General features: G+C 34.5%; 1 long non-coding RNA gene across 1 annotated transcript in view; it reads right to left on the bottom strand.

Annotated features, from left to right (window-relative positions):
* Positions 1 to 24,023, bottom strand: part of LOC114676214 (uncharacterized) — a 507,752-nt gene that overhangs the window by 182,233 nt on the left and 301,496 nt on the right. The window lies entirely within an intron of this gene.

Genomic DNA, 24,023 nt, shown 5'->3' with positions numbered 1-24,023 from the left:
TTTTTTAGTTTTTTGAGGAAACTCCATACTGTTCTTCATAGTGGTTGCACTAAATTACATTCCTATCAACAATTGTACAAGAGTTCCTATTTCTTCATATCTTTACCAGCATTCACCATTGTGTGTCTTTTGAATAAAAGCCATTTTTACTGGGAATAAATGATATCTCATTAGGGTTTTGATTTGCATTTCTCTGAGGATCAGTGATGTTGAGCACCTTTTCATATATCTGTTTCCAATTTGTATGTCATATTTTGAAAAATATCTATTCAGATCTTTTGATCATTTAAAAAATCAGATTAGTAGATTTTTTTCCTATTGAGTTGTTAGATCTCCTTATACATTCTGGTTATTAATTCCTTGTCAGATGGACAGTTTGCAAATATTTTATCCCATTTTGTGGGTTGTCTCTTCACTTTGTTGTTTCCTTTTCCATGCAGAGGCTTTTTAACTTGATAGAATTCCATTTGTCCATTTTTGCGTTGGTTTCCTGTGCTTGTGGGGTATTACTACTGAATAAATCTTTGCCCAGACCAACGTCCTTGAGAGTTTCCCCAGTGTTTTCTTGTAGTAGTTTCTTAGTTTCAGGTCCTAAATTTAGGTGTTTAAGACATTTTTACTTGATTTTTTTTATATGGTGAGAGATAGGTGTCCAGTTTTATTCTTTGGTGTAAGGGTATCCAGTTTTCCAATCACCACTTACTGAACAGACTGTCTTTTTTTCCCCAATATGTGTTCTTGGCACCTTTGTCAAAAATGAATACACTTCATCATATGTGTGGATATTTTTTTCTGGTTTGTCTATTCTGTTCCCTTGGTCTATGCATCTGTTTTTATGCCAATACCATGCTGTTTTGGTTACTATATCTCTGTTGTATAATCTGAAGTCAGGTAGTGTGATTCCTTCAGATGAATTCTTTTTGCTTTAGCATAGTTCTGTCTATTCTGGGTCTCTTGTGCTTCCATATACATTTCAGGATTTTTTTTTCTCTATTTCTGTGAAGAATGTCATTGGTATTTTGATAGGGACTGCATTGAATCTATGGATTGGTTTGGGTAGGATGGGCATTGTAACAATATTGATTCTTCCAGTTCATGAACATGGAATATCTTTTCATTGTTTTGTGTCCTCTTCATTTTCTTTCGTCATTGTTTTGTGACAGCATTGTCATTATTGTAGAGATTTTTCACTTACTTGGTTAATTCCTAGTCACTTAATTTTATTTGTGGCTATTGTAAATAGATTAAGTTTGTTTGTTTGTTTGTTGAGATGGAGTCTTGCTCTGTTGCCCAGGCTGGAGTGCAGTGGCGAGATCTTAGCTCAGTGCAACCTTCACCTCTTGAGTTCCATCTATTCTCCTGTCTCAGCCTCCCAAGTAGCTAGGATTATAGACATGCATCAGCACGCCCAGCTAAGTTTTGTATTTTTAGTAAACATGGGGTTTCCTTCTTGGCCAGGCTGGTCTTGAACTCCTGACCTCAGGTGATCTGCCCGCCTCAGCCTCCCGAAGTGCTGGGATTACAGGCATGAGCCACTGTGCCCGGCCAGGATTAATTTTTTACTTGTTTTTCAGATTGTTCACTGTTGGTATATGGAAATGCTACTGATTTTTGTATGTTTATTTTATATCTTGCAACTTTACTAAATTTGTTGATCAGTTCTAATTGTTTGTGAAGTCTTTAGCTTTTTCCTAATATAAGATAATATTATCTGCAAACAAGGATAATCTGAGTTCATTTTCTATTTGCATGCCCTTTATTTCTTTCTCTTTTCTGATTGCTCTAGCTAGGACTTCTAGTACCATGTTGGATAGTAGTGTTCAAAGTGAGCATCATTGTTATGTTCTCAATCTTAGAGGAAGTTTTTCCACATTTAATATGATACTAGTTGTAGGTCTGTGGCATATGGCTTTTATTATGTTGTGATCTATTCTATCCATAGCCAGTTTTTTGAGTGTTTTATAATGAAGGATGTTGAATTGTAACAAATGCTTTTTTCAGCATCAATTGAAATGATCATATGGTTTTTATCCATCATTCTGTTAATATGATGTCTCACATTGATTTAGAATGTTGAATTATTCTTATATACCTGGGATAAATCCCACTTGGTCATGATGAATGATCTTTTTAGTGGATTGCTGAATTAGGTATGCTAGTATTTTGTTGAGGATTTTTGCATCAATGTTAATCAGAGATATTGGCCTACAGTTATCTTTTTTTGATGTGTCTTTGGTTTTGGTATCAAGGTAATACTGGCCTCTAGTGTTTCTTCCTCCCATATTTTTCAGAATAGTTTCAGATGGCTTGGTATTAGTTTTTTAAAAATATATTTGGTAGAGTTCAGCAGTGATGCCATCGTGTCCCAGGCTTTTCTTTACTGGGAGAGTATTATGGCTTTGATCTTGCTATATGTTATTGGTCTGTTCAGGTTTTGCATATTTTCGTGGTTTGATCTTGGTAGGTTGTATGTGTCTAGGAATTTATCCACTTCCTCTATATTTTTTAATTTACTGGCATATAGTTGCTCTTAGTAGCCACTAATCATCTTTGGAATTTCTTTTATATCAGTTATAATGTTGCCCTTTCCGACTCTGATTTGATTTGGGTCTTTTCTTTTTCATTTTTAGTCTGGCTCAAGGTTTTTCAATTTTGTTTATCCTTTCAAAAAACAAAGTGTTTGTTTTGGTGATTTTTTTGTTTTGTTTTCTTTATTTCAAATTCATATATTTCTTCTCTGAGTTTTCTTTATTCTTTTTTTCTAGTAATTTTGGGTTCGATTTGCTTTTTCTTTTCTAGCTCCTTAAGATGCATTGCTAGGTTGTTTATTTCAAGTTTCTCTTCTTTTTGATGTAGGCATTTGTAACTATAAACTTCCCTCTTAGTAATGCTTTTGCTGTATTCCATAGGTTTTGGTATATTCTTTTTCCATCATAATTTGTTTCAATACTTTTTTTAATTTCCTTCTTAATTTCTTCACTGATTCACTGGTCATTCAAGAGCATATTGTTTAATTTCCTTATGTTTGTATAGTTTCCAAAATAGTTTTATTCCACTCTAGTGAGAGATAATGCTTAATATTAATTCATTTATTATTTCATTTTTTGAATGTTTTCAGACTTGTTTTGTGACCTAACATATGCTCCATCCTTGAGAATGATCCAAGAGCAGAGGAGAAGGTGTATTCCACAGCTGTTAGATAAAACGTTCTGTAAATATCTATTAAGTTTATTTGATTTCTAGTGCAGAATAAGTTTGATATTTCTTTGTTGATTTTCTGTTTGGATAATCTGTCCAATGCAGAAAGTTGGGTATTGAAGTCTCCAGCTGTGATTTTACTGAGGTCTATCTCTCTCTTCAGCTCTAATAGTATTTACTTTATATACCTGGGTGCTCCAGTGTTGAGTGCATATATATTTACAAATGTTACATCCTCTTGCTGAATTAGTGTCTTTATCATGGTATAATGGTATCTCTTTATAATTTTTGTCTTGAAATCTATTTTCTTTGATAAAAGTATAGCTATTCCTGCTCCTTTTTTGGTTTCTATTTGCATACAGTATACTTTCCATCTCTTTATTTTCCGTCTTCATATGTCTTTTTAGATGAAGTGTGTTTCCTTTGGGCAATAGATAATTTGGTCTTTTTTTTAAAAAAAAAAAAAATCCCATTCAGTTGCTCTACGTCTTTTGATTGGAGAGTTCAGTCCATTTACACTCAATATAAATTATTGATAAGAAAGGACAGTCTGCTTTCATGTTCTTATTTGTTTTTTGGTTGTTTTGTAGTATTTTCTTTCTTCCTTCCTTCCTCCCTGTCTTCTTTTTCATGAAGATGATTTTCTGTGCTGATGTGTTTTAATTTCTTGCTTTTTATTTGTTATTTATCTGTTGAATTTTTTTAATGTAAAGTAACGATGAGGCTTGCAAATAACATCTTATAACCCGTTCATTTAAACTGATGACAACTTAGCAATTGCAAACATGAACAAACTAACAAACAAGCAAAGAGAAACTAATAAAAACCATACACTTTAACTTCATACCCCCCTTGTTTTTAACGTTTTTGTTATTTCTATGTATATCTATTAAAATTTCTGCCTTGAAAATTTGTTGTAGTTATTACTTTTTATAGATCCATCTTTTAGTATTTCCAGTCAATAAATGAGTAGTTTACACAGCACAATTACAGTGCTATAATATTCTGTTTGTGTGTGTGTACTTACTATTACAATGAGTGTTGTACTTACAGATGATTTCTTATTGCTCATTAATCTCCTTTTTTATATTGAAGAACATCTTTTAGCATTTCTTGTAGGACAGGACTGGTGTTAATGGAATCCCTCAGCTTTTGTCTGTCTGGGAAAGTCTTTATTTCTCCTTCATGTGTGAAGGATATTTTCACTGAATAAACTATTCTAGGATAAAAGTTTATTTTTTTTCCTGTATCACTTTAAATATGTCATGCCATATTTAAAGATTTCTATAATCTTTAATTATGACCTGTAAGATTTGCACTGAGAAATCTGCTGCCAGATGTATTGGAACTCCTTTGTTTGTTATTTGTTTCTATTTTATCCTTTACCTTTGTGAGTTTGGTTATTAAATGTCTTGAGGTAGTCTTATTTAGATTAAATCTACTTGGTGTTCTATAGCCTTCTTGTACTTGAATACTGATATATTTCTCTAGGTTTGGAAAGCTCTGTTATTATCTCTCTGTTATTATATCCCTCTGTTATTAACTCATACCCCTCTCTCTCTCTCTTTACCTCCTCTTTAAGGCCAATAACTCAGATTTGCTCTTCTGAGGCTATTTTCTAGATCTTGTAGACATGGTTCATCTTTTAAAATTATTTTTTATTTTGTCTCATCTGACTGTGTATTTTAAAATAGCCTTTCTTCAAGATCACAATTGTTTCTTCTGCTTGATAAATTCCTTTTGTATTCTTTAGTATGTTCATTGCATTTTTTAACTCTATAATTTTTGCTTGATTCTTTTAAATTATTTCAATCTCTTTGTTAAACATATCTGATAGGATTCTGAACTACTTCTTTGTATTATCTTGAATTTAATTAAGCTTCCTTAAAGCAGATATTTTGAATTCTCTGAATGACCACATTTATTTGTCATGTTGGAATTGGTCACTGCTTCCTTGTTTAGTTTGTTTGGTGAGTTCATGGTTTTCTGCATGGTCTTGGTAGTTGTGGATGTTCCTTGATGTCTGGGTATTGAAGAGTTAGGTATCGATTGTAGTTTTCAGTCTGAGCTTGTTTGTACCTGTACTTCTTGGGAAGGGTTTCCAAGTATTCAAAGAGAAGTGAGCGGTATGATCTAAATTTTTGGTCACTGCAGCTATATTTGAATTAGGGAACACCTGAAGACCAGTAACACTGTGATTCGTACAGACTCATAGACATACTGCCTTAATGGTCTTGGGTAAGATCCAGGAGAATCCTCTTGATTACCAGACAGAGACTCTTATTATCTTCCCTTCTTTTCCCCCAAAACTAGTATTTCTCTGCATGGAGTTGCTGGAAGCTGAAGGAGAGGTGACATAAGCACTCTTGTGGCCACAACCATAGGTACCGTGATAGGTCAGACCCAAAGTCAGCACAGGACTCTGTCTCAACCAAGGCCCACAGCAACTACTCCTGGACCACTTCTATATTACTTCAAGGCCCTATAATCAGAGGGTGACAATCAGAGGGCTCTACTATCAGAGGGTGGCAAATCATCTAGCCAGGCTGTGTCCTTCCCTTCAGGTCAGCGAGCTTTCCCTTGGCCCAGGGCATATCCAGAAATACTATCCAGAAGCCAAGGCCTGGAGTTGGGAACCTTAGAAATCTATCCAGTGGTCTATTCGACTGTGGCTAAGCTGGCACCCAAACCACAAGACAAAGCCCTTTCCCCTCCTTCCTCTCCTTTGCACAAGCAGTGGGAGCCTCTCTCTATAACAGCCATCACCCGAGGCCCATGGTGAGCATTGCTTGGCTGCTGCTGATGTTCACTCAAGGCCCAAGGGCACTTCAGTCAGCTCATAGTGAACACTGCCAGGCTTGAGTCTCTCTCTTCAGAGAAGTTGGTTCCCTGTTGCCCACGGCAGGTCCAAAGTGCCATCCAGGAGCTGAACCCTGGATCCCTTGATTCCAAACCCGGAATCAAGGACCTCAGGACTTTCCTTGTTCTTCTACCTCACTGTGGCTGAGCTGCTGCGCAAGTTGCAAGACAACGTCCCCTTTACTCTTTCCTCAGACAGAAGGAATCTCTGCCCCTGGCCACCACAGCTGAGAATGCACTAGGTTAACTCCTAAAACCAGCCCGGCCCTGGGTCTTATTCAAGGCCCACGACAAGTACTGCCTGGAAGCCACTAATGTTTATTCAAGGCCCAAGGACTCTTTAGTCGGCTGGTGATGAATCTTGCTAGGACTAGGTTTTTCCCTTCAAGGCAGCATGTTCCCTTCTGTTTCAGGGTATGTTCAGAAACTTAGTCTTGGAGTTAAGGCCTGAAATTTGGTCTCCGGGACTCTGCTTGGTGCTCTATTTTACTGTGGCTGAGTTGCTATTAAAGTCACAAGACAAAGTCCTCTTTACTCTTCCTTCTTGTCTCCTGAAACAGAAAGGAGGGGTCTCTTTCCGAGTTGGAAGCTATGCTGCTTGGGGTTGGGAAAGGGGTGACACAAGTACTCCCTGGGCCAACCTAGCTGGTGTCTCATTAGGTAGCATGCACCCCAAGTCCAATGGCTGTAGAAGCCCAGCAGAACACCAGGACTTGTTCAGGAATTGCAGTCCTTGCGTCCTAGTCTGCCTTTCAAGTTTATTTAGGATTCCAGAGTGCTTCAGCCTGTTGTGGTGGGATATCTGGAACTCAAGTTCTGACTGCTAGCATGGACTATTTGACTCCCCACTGGCTAGGGCTGGTCTAACTGCTTCCTCTGTAGACACTAGCCAAATTCTGCCATCTGTTGCTTTTTGCTATGACATGAGAGCATTCAGATCCAATGCAAAGTCTCACAATCACTTTGCTCTTCCTCCCTATAGTGCATATATTCTCTTTTCATGCCACATGGTTGTGGTTCCTGCTAGGGAATGGGGGAGGAGGTGTAGGCAATTCAAAACTGTCTTTTCTTTCTCTTCAGTGCCTCTTTCCTTGATATGATGTTAAAATCAGGTACTGTGATTTCTCACCTTATTTTGGTTCTTATGAAAATTCTTTCTTGTGTGGATAGTTGTTTGATTCAGTATTCTTGGGAAGGGGGAGGGCAATGATCACTGGAAGATTCTATTTGGTCATCTTGCTCTGCCTCCCTCCATTTTCTTTTTCTTGTTATGTCAATCCCAGTGACTGTGAAGGCATAGCTTGCAGTTTTGATTTACATTTTCCTGATGACTAATAATGTTTCATGTGCTTATTGGTCATTCATATATATTTTGTAAATCCATGTCTACTCAAATACTTTGTCCAAATTTAATTGGATTATTTTTATTATTAAACAATATAATTGTTCTTTATATTTTATAAATCCAAATCTCTTAACATATACAAATTTGGAAAGCTTTTCTTCTATTCTGTGGATTGTCCTTTACTTTTTTAATGGTATTCTTTGAAGCACAGAAGTTTATAATTATGACAAAGTCCAATTTATCTTTTGTTGCTTTTGCTTTTGATGTCATATCTAGGAAATTATTGCTTAATCCAAGTCATGAATACTTACACCTATTTTTAAGGGTTTTGTAACTTTGGCTCTTACATTTGTGTATTTGATTCATTTTTAGTTAATTTTTGTATGTTATTTGAGGTAGAAAGTCAAACTTACTTCTTTTCACATGGCTATCTAGTTGTCTAGGAATAATTTTTATTGAAAAACAAACTGTAATTTTCCCACTGAAGTGCCTTGAAACCCTTATTGAAAAGCAATTGACTAAGATTGAATTCCAGCATTACAGCATGAAGAGATCTACTAACTTGTTTCCTGAATAATTGGTGAAACATAAGGTATTCTGACGACAATGGAATGAAATTCAAAGTTAAAAGCAGGAAGAATTCGAGAAGCTCACTATTACATGAAACTAAAGAACACACTCTTAAATAGCCAACAGGTTAAAAAAGAAATCATAAGGGACATTAAAAATTGTTTACAATTAGTAAAATAAAGACATAGCTTACTAACATTTTCAATAATTAGCTAAAGCAGTACTTAGAGGTAAATTTATAGATCATGTGTCTATAATTAAAAAAATATCAAATTAGTAATCTAACCTTCCACCTTAAGACAACAAAAAAAGAATAGCATACAAAACCTAAAGCAAGCAGGGAGAAGGAAATAATAAAAATTAGAGTGAAAATTAATAAATATAGAATAAAAAAATAGAGAAATATCAATAAAACCAAAAGCTGGCTCATTAAGAGTATAAAATATTGACAAATCTCTAACTAGATTTAACAAGAAAAAAAAAAAGAAGGAATACTTAGATTACTAGAATTGAAAAAATGAAAGCAGATATAACACTACCAGCCTTATAGAAATACAATAATTTTAAAGGTGTACTATGAACAATTACATGTCAAGAAATTAGATAACTTACATGTAGTATACAAATTTATATAAAGGCACAAATATCCAAAACTGACACAAGAATAGGCAATTTGAATAGACCTATAACAATGAAGAAATTGAATTAGAAATCAAAAAATGACTGACAAAGAAAAAGACCAGGCTTGGATGGCTTCCCTGCTGAATTACAGTAAATATTTAGAAAAAAAATAAAGAATTTTTCACAAATGCTTCCAAAAAATACCAAAGAAGGGAGCATTTACTAACAATTGCTTTGATACCAAGGCCAGATAAAGACATCACAAGGGAACTACAGACCAATATATTTTGTGAATATGGATACAGAAACTCTAAAAAAGTAAAACTTAGAAAAACAAATTCAGCAATATATAAAAAGAATTGCACACCATGACCAAGAAGACTATATCCAAGGAATTCTGGGTTCATTCAACATCTGTAAATAAAATAATGTAATATTCCATATGAATAGAATAAAAACAAAAATCATATGATAATTTCAATAGACATGTAAAAAGTATTTGACATTATTCAACATCTTTTCATGATAAAAAAAATCAACAAAATAATAGAATGGAATGTCCTCAATCTGATAAAGGGCATCTACCAAGGCAACCCACAGTTAAATTATAATGAGTAAAGGCTAGATGCTTTCACCCAAAGATCTGAAAGAACCTAAGAATATATATACCCACCACTTTCATTCAACATCATAATGAAAATCCTAGCCAAGGAAATTAGGCAAGAAAAGGAAGTAAAAGGCATCTAGATTGTAAAGGAAGAAAAAAAAAATCTCTATTTGTAGATTACATAACCTTAAGTATAGAAAATCCTAAAGAATATAGTTTACTAAGGGTGTAGGGTACAAGATCCATATATAAAAATTAACTACAATATTATACACTTGTAATAAATAATGTGAAAACAAAGTTAAGAATACTATTCTATTTATACCAGCATCAAAACAAAAAAGAAGGAAAAGAATATTGTGGCTTCTCATGCCTGTAATCCCTATAATCTCAAGCTTTGAGAAGCCAAGTTGGGATCACTTGAAGCCAGGAGTTAGAGGTGACCCTGAGCAACAGAGAAAGACCGTGTCTCAAAGAAAAAAAAAAAAAAAAAGCTGGTTGTGGTGATGCATGCCTATAGTCCCAACCACTAGGGAGGCTGAGGTCAGAGGATTTCTTGAGCTCAGGAGTTGGAGGCTATAGTGAGCTATGATTGCACTACTGCCTTCCGGCTGAGTGACACGGAGAGATCCTGTCTTTGTCTCTAAAAAAGTGATAATAATAATAATACTTAACAATGTAACAAAGGAAGCATAAAACCTAAATTCTGAAAGCCACAAAACTTTGTTGAAATAAATTTTAAAAGATCTAAATAAATGGAAAAATATTCTATGTTTCAGTATCAGGAGACTTGGACAATAGTTCTCAGACTCATCTGCACATTGAATGCAATCCATGAATCCATGTCAGAATTCGACCTTACATTTTTTTGTAAAAACTGCCTAACTGATTCTACAATTCATGTGGAACTACAAGGGACCTAGAATTGCTGAATCAGTCCTGAAAAAAATGAACGAAGTGAAAGTATTCACAGGTCTTGAGTTCAAACTAACTACACTGTCACAGTAATCAAAATATTGTATTGTGATCGTTGCAGTACTGGCACAAGGATAGACACATAAACATATAACTCAACAGGGTCTAATTGAGTGTTTAGAAACAAACCCATATATCTGTGAGCAATTGATTTTTGACAAAGATGGCAATACCATACAATGGGGAAAAATGATTCTTTCAACAAACGATGCTGAGAAAACTGGAGAGTCACACATAAAAGAATGAAGTTAGACTCTTACCTCACACCATGTACAAAAATCAACTCACTATACATCAAAAGTCTAAATGTAAGAGATAAAGTGTAGGCACAGTGTCTCCTGCCTGTAATACCAGCACTTTGGGAGGCCGAAGCAGGCAGATAATGAAGCCAGAAGTTCGAGAGGAGCCTGGCCAACATGATGAAACACTGTCTCTTCTAAAAATACAAAAATTAGCTGGATGTGGAGGTGCACACCTGTAATCCCAGCTACTCAGGAGGCAGAGGCAGGATAATCATTTTAACCCAGGAGGTGGAGGTGGCAGTGAGCCGAGATCATGCCACTGCACTCCAGCCTGGGCAACACAGCAAAACTCTGTCTCAAAATTAATTAATTAATTAACTAACTAACTAAATTTAAATAATAAATGTAAAAGCCAAAAATATAAAACTCTTAGAAGAAAACACAGGATTCAATTTTGATGACTTTAAATTTGTAAAGGGATGCTTATATATGACACAATAACCGTGAGCAGCACAATTTAAAAAATAGATAACTTGGCTTCATCACAATTAAAAAGTTTGTATATCAAATAACAACTTACGGAAAGTGAAAAGACAACAAACAGAATGGGAGAAAATATTTGCAAGTTATATACCTGGTAAGAGACTTGGCTATATTCTAACACCCTTTTATGATATAAATACTCAACAAGCTAGTAATAGAAGTTAACTGGCATGTATATATATATATGTGTGTGTGTACATATATATTCATATATGTAAATGTATATATTTCTATAGAGAATGGTTATAACTCAACAATAAAAAGAAAAATAACCCAAATAAAAGTGAGCAAAGGATCTTAATAGATATATCTTTTAAAAAGATATTCAAATGTCCAATAAGCACACAAGAAGATGGTTGATACTATTAGTCATCAGGGAAATGCAAACCAAAACCACAGTAATATACCTATGTATACTCACTAGGATGGCTAGAATTAAAAAGTCATATAATGACAAGAGTTAATGAGTATGTGGAGAAATCAGAACTCTTATACAGTGCTGAAAGGAATGTGGAACGTTTTGCAAATACTTTGAAACGTGATCTGGCTGTTCATCAAATGGTTAAAGGTAGAGTTACCATATAATCCAGCAATTTCACTCATAGGTACATACCTAAGAGAAATGAAAACAGATATCTACACAAACTCTGGTACATGAATTTTTATAGCTCTATTATTAATAATAACTATAAGGTGGAAGCAACTCCAATATCCATCAACGGAAAAATGGCTAATGTATTTCCATACAATTTAATAGTATTCCACTCTACAAAGAAACAAAGTTTAATAGAAGTTACAACTTATATAAATATTGAAATATTATGCTAAATGAAAGAACCCAGTCCCAAAAGTCCACATATTATATAATCCCATTTATATGAAAGTTTAAAACAGGAAAATCTACAGAGACAGAAAGGTAGGTTTGCGATTCCTTGGGCTGCTTAGCCTGAGGGATTAGGCAGTGATAGCTAAAGGATACGGGGTCACTTTTTGAAGTGATGTAAATGTTTTATAATTGATTATGGTGATGACTGTGCATATTTGTGAATATACTGAAAACAATTGAATTGTATACTTTAAAAGTTTGAATTGTATTATATTGTATGTGACTCTTAATAAGGTTGTTAAAATAACATTCAATTTAACAATCAATTGACCATAAGTATTTGCATTTATTTCTATGCTCTCTATTCTATTTGTGTGTGTGTGTGTGTGTGTGTGTGTGCATGTGTGTATATATAGTTATACATATATCAGCACCACTCTGTGTTGCTTATGGTAGTTTTATAGAGAGTTTTGAAATTAGGAAATATAAACCTCCAACTTTGTTCATTTTCAAGATTGTTTCGAGTATTGTGGTTCCTTTGAGATTTCGTATCAATTTTAGAATCAGTTTGGCAATATCTGCAAAAACAAAAAAGAGAGTTGGAATGTTGATAGATATTCCAACAAATCTATATTTCATTTTGAGGAGTATTACCACGTAAAATACGAAGTCTTTCAATTGGTAAAGCAAGATTTGTTCTTTTTAAGTCTAATTTTATTCAACGTTTTGTAGTTTTCAATGTACAAGTACATTAGTCCCTTTCTCACTGATATAAAGAACTACCTGAAACTGGATAATTTTTATATATTAAAAAAAGAGGTTTAATTGACTCCCAGTTCTGCATGGCTGGGGAGGTCTCAGGAAACTTACAATCATAACAGAAGGCAAAGAGAAAGCAAGCACCTTCTTTACAAGATAGCAGGAGAGAAAGAGAGAGATGGGGGAGTGGCCAAACACTTTGAAACAGTCAGATCTCCTGAGAACTCACTCACTATCATGAGAACAGCATGGGGGAAACCGCCTCCATTATCCAATCATCTCCTACGGGGTCCTTCCCTCAACGCATGGAGATTACAATTCAAGATGAGATTTGGGTGGGGACACAGAGCCAAGCCATATCAACAAGTCTCATACTTCTTTTATTAAGTGTTTTGTATTCTAGTTTTATGCTTCTGTAAATAACTGCTTTCTTAATTTTATTTTCAAATCGTTCACTGTTCTGCTAATATATTCTAACATCCACCCAGGGTGGTTACTGTAAGCACCCCCTTTTTGCCTATACAAAGTCCCTGTCATGCACGTCCGTGTAAAGACACCACCAAATAGACTTTGTGTGAGCAATAAAGCTTTTTAATCACCTGGGTGCAGGCAGGCTGAGTCCAAAAAGAGAGTCAGTGAAGGGAGTTAGGGATGGGGCAGCTTTTTAGGACTGGGGTAAGCAGTGGAAAGTTACAATTAATGGGGGTTTTTCTCTTGTGGGCAGGGACGGGGGTCACAAGGTGCATGGTGGGGAGATCATAAGACTCAGTGTCCAAAAGAGGAATATCACGAGTTTGATTGATTCATCAGTTGGGACAGGACAGGAACATGTCATAATGGAATGTCGTAAAGTTGGTCAATCAGTTAAGACAGGAGCTGGCTGTTTCACTTCTTTTGCACTTTCCCGTTGCCTCAGGCCATCTGGACGTATACATGCAGGCTTGGGCTCAGAGGCCTGACAGTCCCCACAGTTACGCTTATAAGAGAGGTTTAGGAAGGCTTCAATTCCTTCCCTCAACTTCAGCTGTGTCATTCTCTCTGGTCACACCATCTTTGGTGTTTTATATCTGAAATCCCCCTTTTCTTAACCTCTTCAGATTGCTGATTCATTGGATGATCTGATCTGCTTAGCATTTTGTTTCTTCTTAAATTACCTTTTCAGAAGCTTCTGTTGGAGGCATCAATCACAGCTGAGGACCAGTCCTATCCTATTCTGGCATGGAACTCCATTTTCAGTGATAAAACCCCAAATTGCTTTTGGCCTTTCTCGTTTTAAAAAGAATCAACTGGAAATTTTAATTTTTTTTTTCCTTTAAATGCATGCTGAAACTTAACTTTCCAATATATGGCTATAAAAAGAAAAAAATTGAAAACAAAACAAACATAAAGATTTGAAAGTAATCATGCTTTGGAAAAATGTAACAATATCTAATAAAATATTATGCAATTGAACTACAAAAGACTTTTTAAAATGTTACTGAAGTATTCAGTATTCAATATTTTCTGTGATCTCAATCAAATATATCAACTACAAAAACCTTGAAACATGGTAGACAAGAATGTTAAACATTTTTGTCCCTGATAAGATTTTGGATTTCTTATTTTTATTCTATGTTTTCACAGTGAAATATATCAACAATGTTGGTGGATACATTATCTAACGTATCTTTTACCACTACTCAATGCAGACTATGGAACCATTTATTTTTATACTAAGTTTAGAGGAATAATCTATGCAAGGAAAGCTATTACGTCCACTTGCTTCAGCATTCCCAGATCATTTTTATATTGCCCTTTCTACTAACCAGTGCTCACGCAAATGCATGTCACATAGGATTTAGAGCAGATTGCAGAAAAACAAACAGAACTTAACTTCTGCATAAAATACACTGTAAATAAAAATTAATTATCTTGGAGAATCTTCTTCACATTTACTATATATATTGACATACCAAATGAGGCCAAGTTGAACAAAAGAAATGCTAATTAAGAGAATACAATTGAATTCTTAATGCCAGTTTAAAAAAATAAAAAGCTAATGAGTTAAAGGAATCAGTAAAAATTAGTAATTTGTTTTTAAATAATGTAAAATGATATAACAGAGGACCAAATTACTCTAAATGAACAATATTTCTAATTCCTCATATGAAGTAAAGAAATATTTATATTTTCTAGGAAACTATTAAGTCTTGACAGGGAATACTTCTTTTACCAAAATGTCTACATTTTATGTTGACATGTTACATTTTCGTCCTTTCCTCTAAAACATACATGACTTTATCTTTTGTCACTTTATTTTGCGTCATAATTAGCAACTGGAAGATTTCATCTACTAAGTGTCTAAGAATGAAGGACATTTTCACCAGGGCTTACTACAAGTATAAGTAGTTCTGCTGAGGTATTTAGAGCAAGTAGACTTGAGCAAGGATATTTAGCCTATAAAATAGTTCGGGGAACAGTAGCTGCGCTCCAAAAAGTGAAGGGTTGATCTATGGGTGAAAGATGTGCTTTGTTATCTGAAGCATCATCAGAAAGTAGAGTAAAGCATCAATGGATAAAGATAGAGGGGGCACTTTGGTTCATAATAAGGAAGAACTGTCTAATAATTCAGCATGATTGAAGTGGAATTGCATGGAGGTGGCCAATTCCCTCTCCTTGGAGGCCTTTGTTTTTGCAAATGCTTAGTATCTACTGAGTTAGCGTGCTAAGTCAGGGATTAAGTGACAGATGGTTGAGAGGAGTGATTTCAAAATTGTAGGTCACAGCACATTAGTAGGACATGAAATCAAATTAATAGATCTTGACTGAAATTTTTGAAATGAATGTTATAAATTTATTTTACTCAACATTTTGATGAAAGTCATTCATGCTTCTTGCAGAAAATGTATATAAATACAGGTAAATCAAAAGAAAAAATAATCAAGAGACTATTGTAAAGACTATAATCTTACTATTCTGTTGTTTTATACTATTTTTCTACACATTTTTGTCTGTAGACAGACATTTAAACACATTTATTTTCTATCTATATATGTGTGTTCATATTAAATTTCCATTTAATTATGTTTGTGCAGTCATTTTTCCTCACTCATTTGGAGGGCTGAAATTGGTCTATAGGACATTTTATTTTAATGGTTTTCATCATTTGTTTTTAAAAAATATTTGTAGACACATTACAGTTGTACACACTTATAGAATATGTAAGATATTCTGATATAAGTATATAATGTAAATAAATTAATGCCATGTTGGTAATAATGTGACAGGCCTTATGCTTTGTAGTCTTGTTATATTATTATGTATAGTCCTTAAAACCATGATGAAGTAGATATAATGATGCCCACTGTATAGATGAGGGCTCTGAGGATTACAAAGATTAAGAAAGTTACCAAGGCCAAATATCTAGTGTGTGATCTGGAATTAGAATGGACATAGTGCTAGAGATTTCCATTTAGAACAAAATGTTTGTAAGGAAATTGTGTATAGATCAGTTATCATAGATCAGAAACTGTATTCAACTTATTTCCAATACCTTGGTACCAAAGTTGAACTTGTTTTCTGAGATTTCCATCACCTGGAAATCAAAATATTTAATAATTATCCTACCCTTGCCTCTTGTCAGGTGTGGGACATAAGTCATCTTATCTCTATGGGTCTCCCTCTATTAAAATTTTAATGGTATAATTTTAAACACAGGAAAATATATCCTTCATAGTATACATTTGCATGAGTTTGACCCTATTTATGATCTCAACCACAGTCAAGATATAGAAAAGTTCCATTACTCACCCACTACATTTCCTCATGTCTCTTTGTAGTCAACCTTTCCCCATCTCCAATCTGGTAACCACTGAACTGTTTTTGTTCCCTGCAGTTCTTCCAATGCAAGAATGTGATATAAATCACATTATACAGAACTATAGTCTAAATAATCTTTTGTATTTAGTTTATTTTACTTAGCCAAATCTATTGCTTCATGTATATTGACATGTAGTCTCATGTATCAGTAGTTTGTTCCATTTCATTGCTGAATGGTATTCCATTATATAGATATACCAATGTTTGTTTACCTGTTCATTGCCTGGGGAACACTTGGACTGTTCCCGTTTTTAATGCATATAACCACTACATTTGTATTTAATTCAGTAATATACGGGAGTTCTGGTTGTTCTTCAACTTCACCAATGATTGGAATTCTCAGGTTGTGTTTTCTTTTTCATTTTAACTATTATGATAGATATGTAGGTGTGGTTTAGTCTTGTTTTAATTTGCAATTCTCTAGTAAATAGTGATGAATATTTTTTCATGTCCTTAGTTTTCATCCACATATCTTCTTTGGTGAAGATTTTGTTAATATATTTTCTCCATTTTTAAACTGGATTTTGTTTTCTTACTGTTGATTTTTTGCAGTTCTTTGTTTATACTACACATAAATCCTTTATCAGATATGTAATTTGCAAGCATTTTTTCTTTTCAAGTCTTTGGCCTGTTTTTTCTCTCTGAACAGTGTCTTTTGAAGAGCAAAGTTCTTAATTTTACTGAAGTTCAGTATATCAGTTTTTCTTTCATGTTCTTTGCCTTTGTTTTATATCTAGAGAAATCTTTGCTGAACTCAAAGTTGAAGAGATTTTCTTCTATGGTTTTCTCTAAAAGTTAAATATTTGGGGGGTTTATATTTAGGGTTATAACACACTTTGAATGATTTTCGGTATAAAGTGTAAGACATAGATTGAGATTCATTTATTTAGCATATGGGCATTTATTTATTCCAGCATTATTTGTCAAAAAGACTCTCCTTTTTCTATTGAATTGCCTTTACAACTTGACAGAAAATTAATTGATTACATATATGACTATTTTGGGACTTATTCTGTTCCATTCATCTATATGTTCAGTATTCTAACATAATAAATATAATACAAATAAAGGAATAGGAAGGAAAGGTAAGGAAAAGATAAAAAATATATAAGCATGCATTATTCCTGGTATAAATAAACATTATTTCATGAAAGTTCTTGTTCAATTAAGAGAGTGTACATATGTTCATTAGATCATCACCATCAAAACTCAATACTTTTGAGTTTTCCATCACAAATGTGAAATTATTGAATTAGTTTTGTCCTTCTGTGATGCTCTAAAATCCAAGTTACCTAGGAGTTAAGTAGACAACAAATATATATTTATGTGTATGTGTGTGTGTGCACGCACTTTTTTCTCTTTCAGTTCTACTTTTCTACTTTTGTTCTCTGCAATGGTTGACGATGGTGCCAATATCTGCTGCCTTTCCCACGACATATGTTCTCCCTTTCTTCTACAATAACTGAATTCATGGCTAGACATATACTTATTCAGAAAAAAAGGTGTATTTTCCTGAAGCCCATGCAGCTATGTGTGCCAATGTGATTATGTTATTACCAATGAGATTTAGACAGCGTATCATATGGGATATTCAGGGAACTTTTAAATTAAATTAAATTTAAGGTTTGATTTTTTTTTTTTCTCTGAAGTAAGTGCTTGCATGCACTCTATATGTAATTCCTTCTTTCTCTTTTAATTTTTTCTGGTGATTGGAACAGGCATATAAGCTTACAAGTTTGACGATGAACAACCCCATTCATCCACTCACCAGTTTTAAAAGGAACTGACAGAATTTCTTTTTCTTTCTTTTTTGTTTTTGTTTGTTTGTTTGTTTGTGGTTTTTTTTTTTTTTTTTTTTTTTAGACAGAGTCTGTATCTCCCAGGCTGGAGTGCAGTGGTGCTATCTCGGCTCACTGCAACCTCCACCTCACGAGTTCAAGTGATTCTCCTGCCTCAGTCTCCCTCGTAGCTGGGACTACAGGAGCGTGCCACCACTCTCGGTTAATTTTTTTCTATTTTTAGTAGAGACAGGGTTTCACCGTGTTAGCCAGGATAGTCTCCATCTCCTGACTTCATGATCCGCACTCCTCGGCCTCCCAAAGTGCTGGGATTACAGGCATGAGCCACTGCACCCGGCCCAGAATTTCATACAGTGAAACTCACATTCCCACTGTAGGCAGCATTTATGTAAGGATGACTCAACATAAATCATGTTTAATACTTTGCCAATTAAGTTTTCTCTGTTACTTACAAGGAGATCGCCATCATTTATCTGACAGCATTCCTGATTTCCCCTCACCACTAAACATGACCTTTGTCTTCACCATCTTCATGAATCACACCACCACATCGCTGTTGGTTTAGATCAACAAATCTTGGAGTTCTCTTTGACTCTTCTCTCTCACTCCTAATCCAATCAATCAGCAAATGGTCTCTTTCCGACCTTTATAGCATTTACAGAAATCACTTTCTCATTATTTGGTCCAAGCCATCATCCACCAGCCCTGTGGATTGCTACAATTGACCCACAGCTAGTTTCCCTTCTTCTACTCCAATCCCCTTCATTCAGTTCTTATCAGAACAACCAGAGGGAGACTATTCGAAATAAGTGGTATCATTTCATCCTGTGTTCAAATCCTGCCGAGGGTTCTATCGCATCCAGAGTAAAATCCAAAGTCCTTACTCTGTCCTTGTAGGCCTCACAATTTCTCACCTCCAGGTACCTGCCTCTGTCTTCTCCTCTCTTCTCCCTTATTATCTTATTTCCACCCACTCTGGCCTGCATAATGGGTTTTTCCTACCAGATATCCTCTCTTAGTCCAGATAACCCTCACAGATGACTCTCTCCCTGCATTCAGGTCTCTGCTCAAATGTAAACTCATCTAAGAGGACTTTTTTTTCTTCCCACTTATATAAAATATTACTCCTTCCAATACTTTATGTCTCCCATACTCTGTTTTATATTCCTTATGTCACTTAATCTCACAGACATTATTTTACAAAATTCAGATATTGCCTCCTTCCCTCACAGAGTCTGGGGCTTTGTTGCTTCGTTTTGTTCACTGATATCTCTAGAGCATCTAGAACAGGGCATGGCATGTAGTGCCCCTCAAGAAATATCTGTTGAATGAATGAATAAATTAATGAGAAAAAGAGGATGTGAAGTGAATCTTCAAATCATGACTATGATACCTGCTACCCATAAGATAATAACTAACTGATCTCTGATCCTCATTTTAATCTTCTCTTGAGTGGGCATAATAATATATAACTGAGGATATTCATGTCAAGATTAAATAAAATTATCCTAATAAACATCCCACACAAGGCCCTACACACAAAAAATGGAGTCAATATGAGTTTGATAAATCATCAAATTTTGAAAAAATATGCAACCAAAGTCATCTAGTGATCTTGAGGGAAAGTATCTTGCAAGATTTTTCAGGCTAATGATGTAAATAAATTCAGATAATCTCCAAGCATTAAATGGAATTTATAATGCCTTAATTCAATTCTCTAAAGCATTAAATATCCATGATCAAGAAATATCTGTGTTATTTATGCCTTGTAAAAAAAGGTCATTTATTGTAAACCTGAAACATTGGGTAGAATGTTTAGGAGCCTTTGTGACTTTTGACTAACCCCCTGAGAACAATCTTCATAGAAAGAGATTGGCACTTCTCATACCTTGTCCCCCAGGAGAGGCTGCTGTCACTGCTAACACTCAGACAGTGCCCTTATGTAACTCTGCTGACATGAAGCATGCCTCCTTTGAGAGTGCAGTCAGTCCAGGCTTGAGTTCCTTTTTCACCAGAATTACCCTGAGACAAACTCATCTGGAAACCTTCCTGCCACCTCTGATGCATCTGCCAGCCTTCCACTCCTAGGGCAGATATTTCTCCCTCACTTTACTCAAGCTCTTCTTGTCTTACTGTAGCATCCCTTGCTTCCATTCTTTTCTTCCTTCCCAATATTTTTCCATTGTGCCTAAAGGAATTCACTTTCCCCTTTCACTTCTTGAAATTTCCCTTCTCCTTCTGGCTGATATATATGTACATTTATTCATAAATAAATTATAATTTATTTACATATATTATAAAATTATAATTTTGTAACCTATAAAATACAATAATCTACAATATAAAATTATAGCTTATAAAATTATATATGTAGAATTAGAATAGGTAGGTTGGAATCTCTTATTAATTCTATTTAAGACGACTTTGTGCAATAATAAACATTTTCTTTATCTGTTCTGCTCAACATGGTCACCACTAGCTATATGCAATTATTTGGGATGGGGTCCCCAACCCCTGGGCTGTGAACTGGTACCTGTCTCTGGTCTGTGGCCTGATAGGAACCAGGCAGCACAGCATGAGGTGAGTGGCCAGAGCAAGCATTGCCACCTGAGCTCTGCCTCCTGTCAGATCACCAGCAACCTTAGATTCTCATAGGAGTGTGAATCCTATTGTGAACTGCTGATTTGAGAGGTCTAGATTGCATGATCCTTATAAGAATCTAATGCCCGATGATCTGAAGTGGAAGTTTCATACCAAAACTATCCCCTAACCCTTCTGTGGAAAAAAATATCTTCCAGGAAACCAGTCCCTGGTGCAAAAGTTTGGGGACTGCTGATTTGGGACTTTATGTTTAGTGTAACTGAAGAACTGATTGTTTTATTTTTTATTAATTTAATTTAAATAGTGACATATGGCTAGTGGCTACTATATTGAACATCATAGTTCTAGCCCCTTTCTCTTTCACCCTCAAATGAAAGACTACTTATGATTCTAGAGGTAATACTCTTGACTCTTTACCTTCTGACTAATTCCATTCATCAATTGAACGTATCAGTTTAATTCTTTGTTTCCTGGTTTTCCATCTTACATTCTACCTCAAGCCCCATCATTACAGTGGGAAACTTCAACTTGTATACCTGTAACCTATCTTCAAACCTTGAAGCTCCAATCTATAATATTGTTATTTTAAATGTATTATACTCTACTCCATAGTCTCTCACATATGCAATATTAAATTTGAATCATTTACCTTTTGATCACCATAGTTGAGAGAAGTGTTAAATAATGTCTTGTGCAGTAATATGCCGTCTACTAAAAGTTATCCACTGGTGCTGCAGTTAGGATTCATTGCTTTTCCGTGCTATGCATCACCAACCACCTGGTCTGTAATCTTATAGCACTTAATACACTTCCAATATAAAACACTGTAGCACTTAGTAGCACTTATTGTAACTATCCCTTGATTTCTCTATATTCCCATTAGAATTTGTAGGGGAAAACTTTCTCATTTATATACTATTACCCAGCACTTTAGATGGTACTGGACACATAAAGGCTCTCAATAAAGGAGTGAATAAAGGAGTAAGTTAATGAATGAACTCATTTTATTGGCTGATGCGATGAGTCACAATATTTTATAAGATCCCTGACAACTACTCTACACTCACATGAATTGTCAACAGTGATCTGAATAGAGAAATAGGGTTGTGGCGTGTCCCCTGGTAATCACACAGAGCCCAGACAGATCACAAATGTATTAGGATAGTCTCATCCTGATGAGGATTTGCATTTCTAACTAGAATTTAATCCATCTAGCACTTCAATTTTATAGGTGATAATTAGTAATTTCATCACAAATTTGGAGCTTGGAGTTATCATAGAGTCCTTAACTCAAGTTTCACAGCTTTTATTGGATAGAGATAACAGTTTAGGATTTTGTTGTTGTTGTTGTTGTTGACTTTTGTTTGAATCATTGCTTGTTTTTTTGTGTTTGTTTTTGTTTTTGGTTTTTGGAGAAGGAGGCTCGCTCTGTTGCCCAGGCTGGAGTGCAGTGGCATGATCCCAGCTCACTGCATCCTCTGCCTCCCGGAGATTCTCCTACCTCAGTCTCCTGAGTAGCTGGCACTGCAGGTGCATGCCACCATGCTCAGTTAATTTTTGTATTTTTAGTAGAGACAGGATTTCACCATGTTGGCCAGGATTTTCTCAATCTCTTGACCTCATGATCCGCCCACCTCGGCCTCCAAAGTACTGGGATTACAGGCGTGAGCCACCGCATCTGACCAATTTCTTGTTTTTGATTTAAAAATTATTGCTGTTTCAACAGCTTGCTTTGACTTAAACACAATGGAGAAATGGCTCATCCTTACCAGGAACTTGACATGTTTTCTATGAATAAACGCAAAATCCAATTTCAGATAATAGTTACAACATACGCCATTCAGTCTCTACTTTTACAATATTAATATGTACAGATTTTTTCTGAAAATATATGAACATTAAAAAAAGAAAATATGTATCAATTTAAGTATTGTGTTCTGTGAGACCAAGGAAAGAACCTGCAGGTTCTAACCATGTCAGCTCTCCTTGTATTTTACGGACAATGTGTTTTAAATTTCTAAGGCAGAATGGTATGATTGAAAATATTTAACACAGAGATCTTAATATGTTCTTAAGAAACAGAACCTTTGCAAGCTCTAAGAGATTCTTAAGAAATTTTGAACATTACTTGTCTGTCTTATACTTTATTATTCTATTTTTAAAGGAAATAAAATTATCTAACTCTAGTCCTACTCCAAGTATTTTAAATACTATTCCTGTTAAATAATAAGAATAACAAATCATAATGGCCTAGCATTTTGATTGCTTCCCTCGAGGAAATCTCTGTTAAATGCTCTGTGTAACTTGTGTAATATAATACTCATATCAACACATAAGTTTAATATTAATATAATCGTTTTGCAGATGAGGAAGCTGAGGTCCAGGGAGGTTAAATACATTTACCAATAATATAAAAATTATACACCTTATCTATTCATTTAATTTGGTTCCAATGCCCATGCCATTAACTGCTGAGCAACATTGCCCTGCTCTTAAGCTCTGTTATGTGTAATTACATAAGTCTCATATTAACTGTTTTCCTCCAGTGTGAATATTACATTGTTTTAATTACTGTAGATTTATAGACTATAAAGCCATAGAACATCTGGTAGGGCAAGAGTTTTCTCCTAATATCTGGAAAGGTAGATCTTTCCTCGATTTTATTTACTATTTATTACACATTATTTATTCATCAAGTAAGAAATACATAATGTATAATTATGTATAATATATAATACCTCAAGTGAGGAATACATCATGTATAATAGTATTTTATTGTGCTTAATATATACTATATAGTAAGTATAGTATGTGCTTAATATATACTATATAGTAAGTATAGTATATGCTTGACATATAAACAAAATATATGCTATAATACATTATACGTACATTCATATATTCATTATGTGAATAAATATATAATGCATATATTCATTTAGCTCCATAATACATGCTATAAGAATTCTGATTAGAATTATATTAAATTTATACATTGTTTTATGTAAAATACATTTGCATATAAATTTGAAGTTTTCTATATAGAAATACGGTATATCTCTTTATTATGATCTTATTTGCCTTTTATAAAGTTATCTATTCTTCTTTATTTAGCTCTTAATGTGTCTTGACAGCTATCTTTCAAAGAATTTAGTAGTGTTTTTATTGTTTTTAATGGTATTATTTTTCCATTATTTAAAAAAATCAATATTTCTTTTCA

Source organism: Macaca mulatta, chromosome 2 (assembly GCF_049350105.2).
Source record: "Macaca mulatta isolate MMU2019108-1 chromosome 2, T2T-MMU8v2.0, whole genome shotgun sequence".
NCBI classification, from domain to species: Eukaryota; Metazoa; Chordata; class Mammalia; order Primates; family Cercopithecidae; genus Macaca; species Macaca mulatta.
This window is presented reverse-complemented; position numbering and strand designations above follow the sequence as displayed.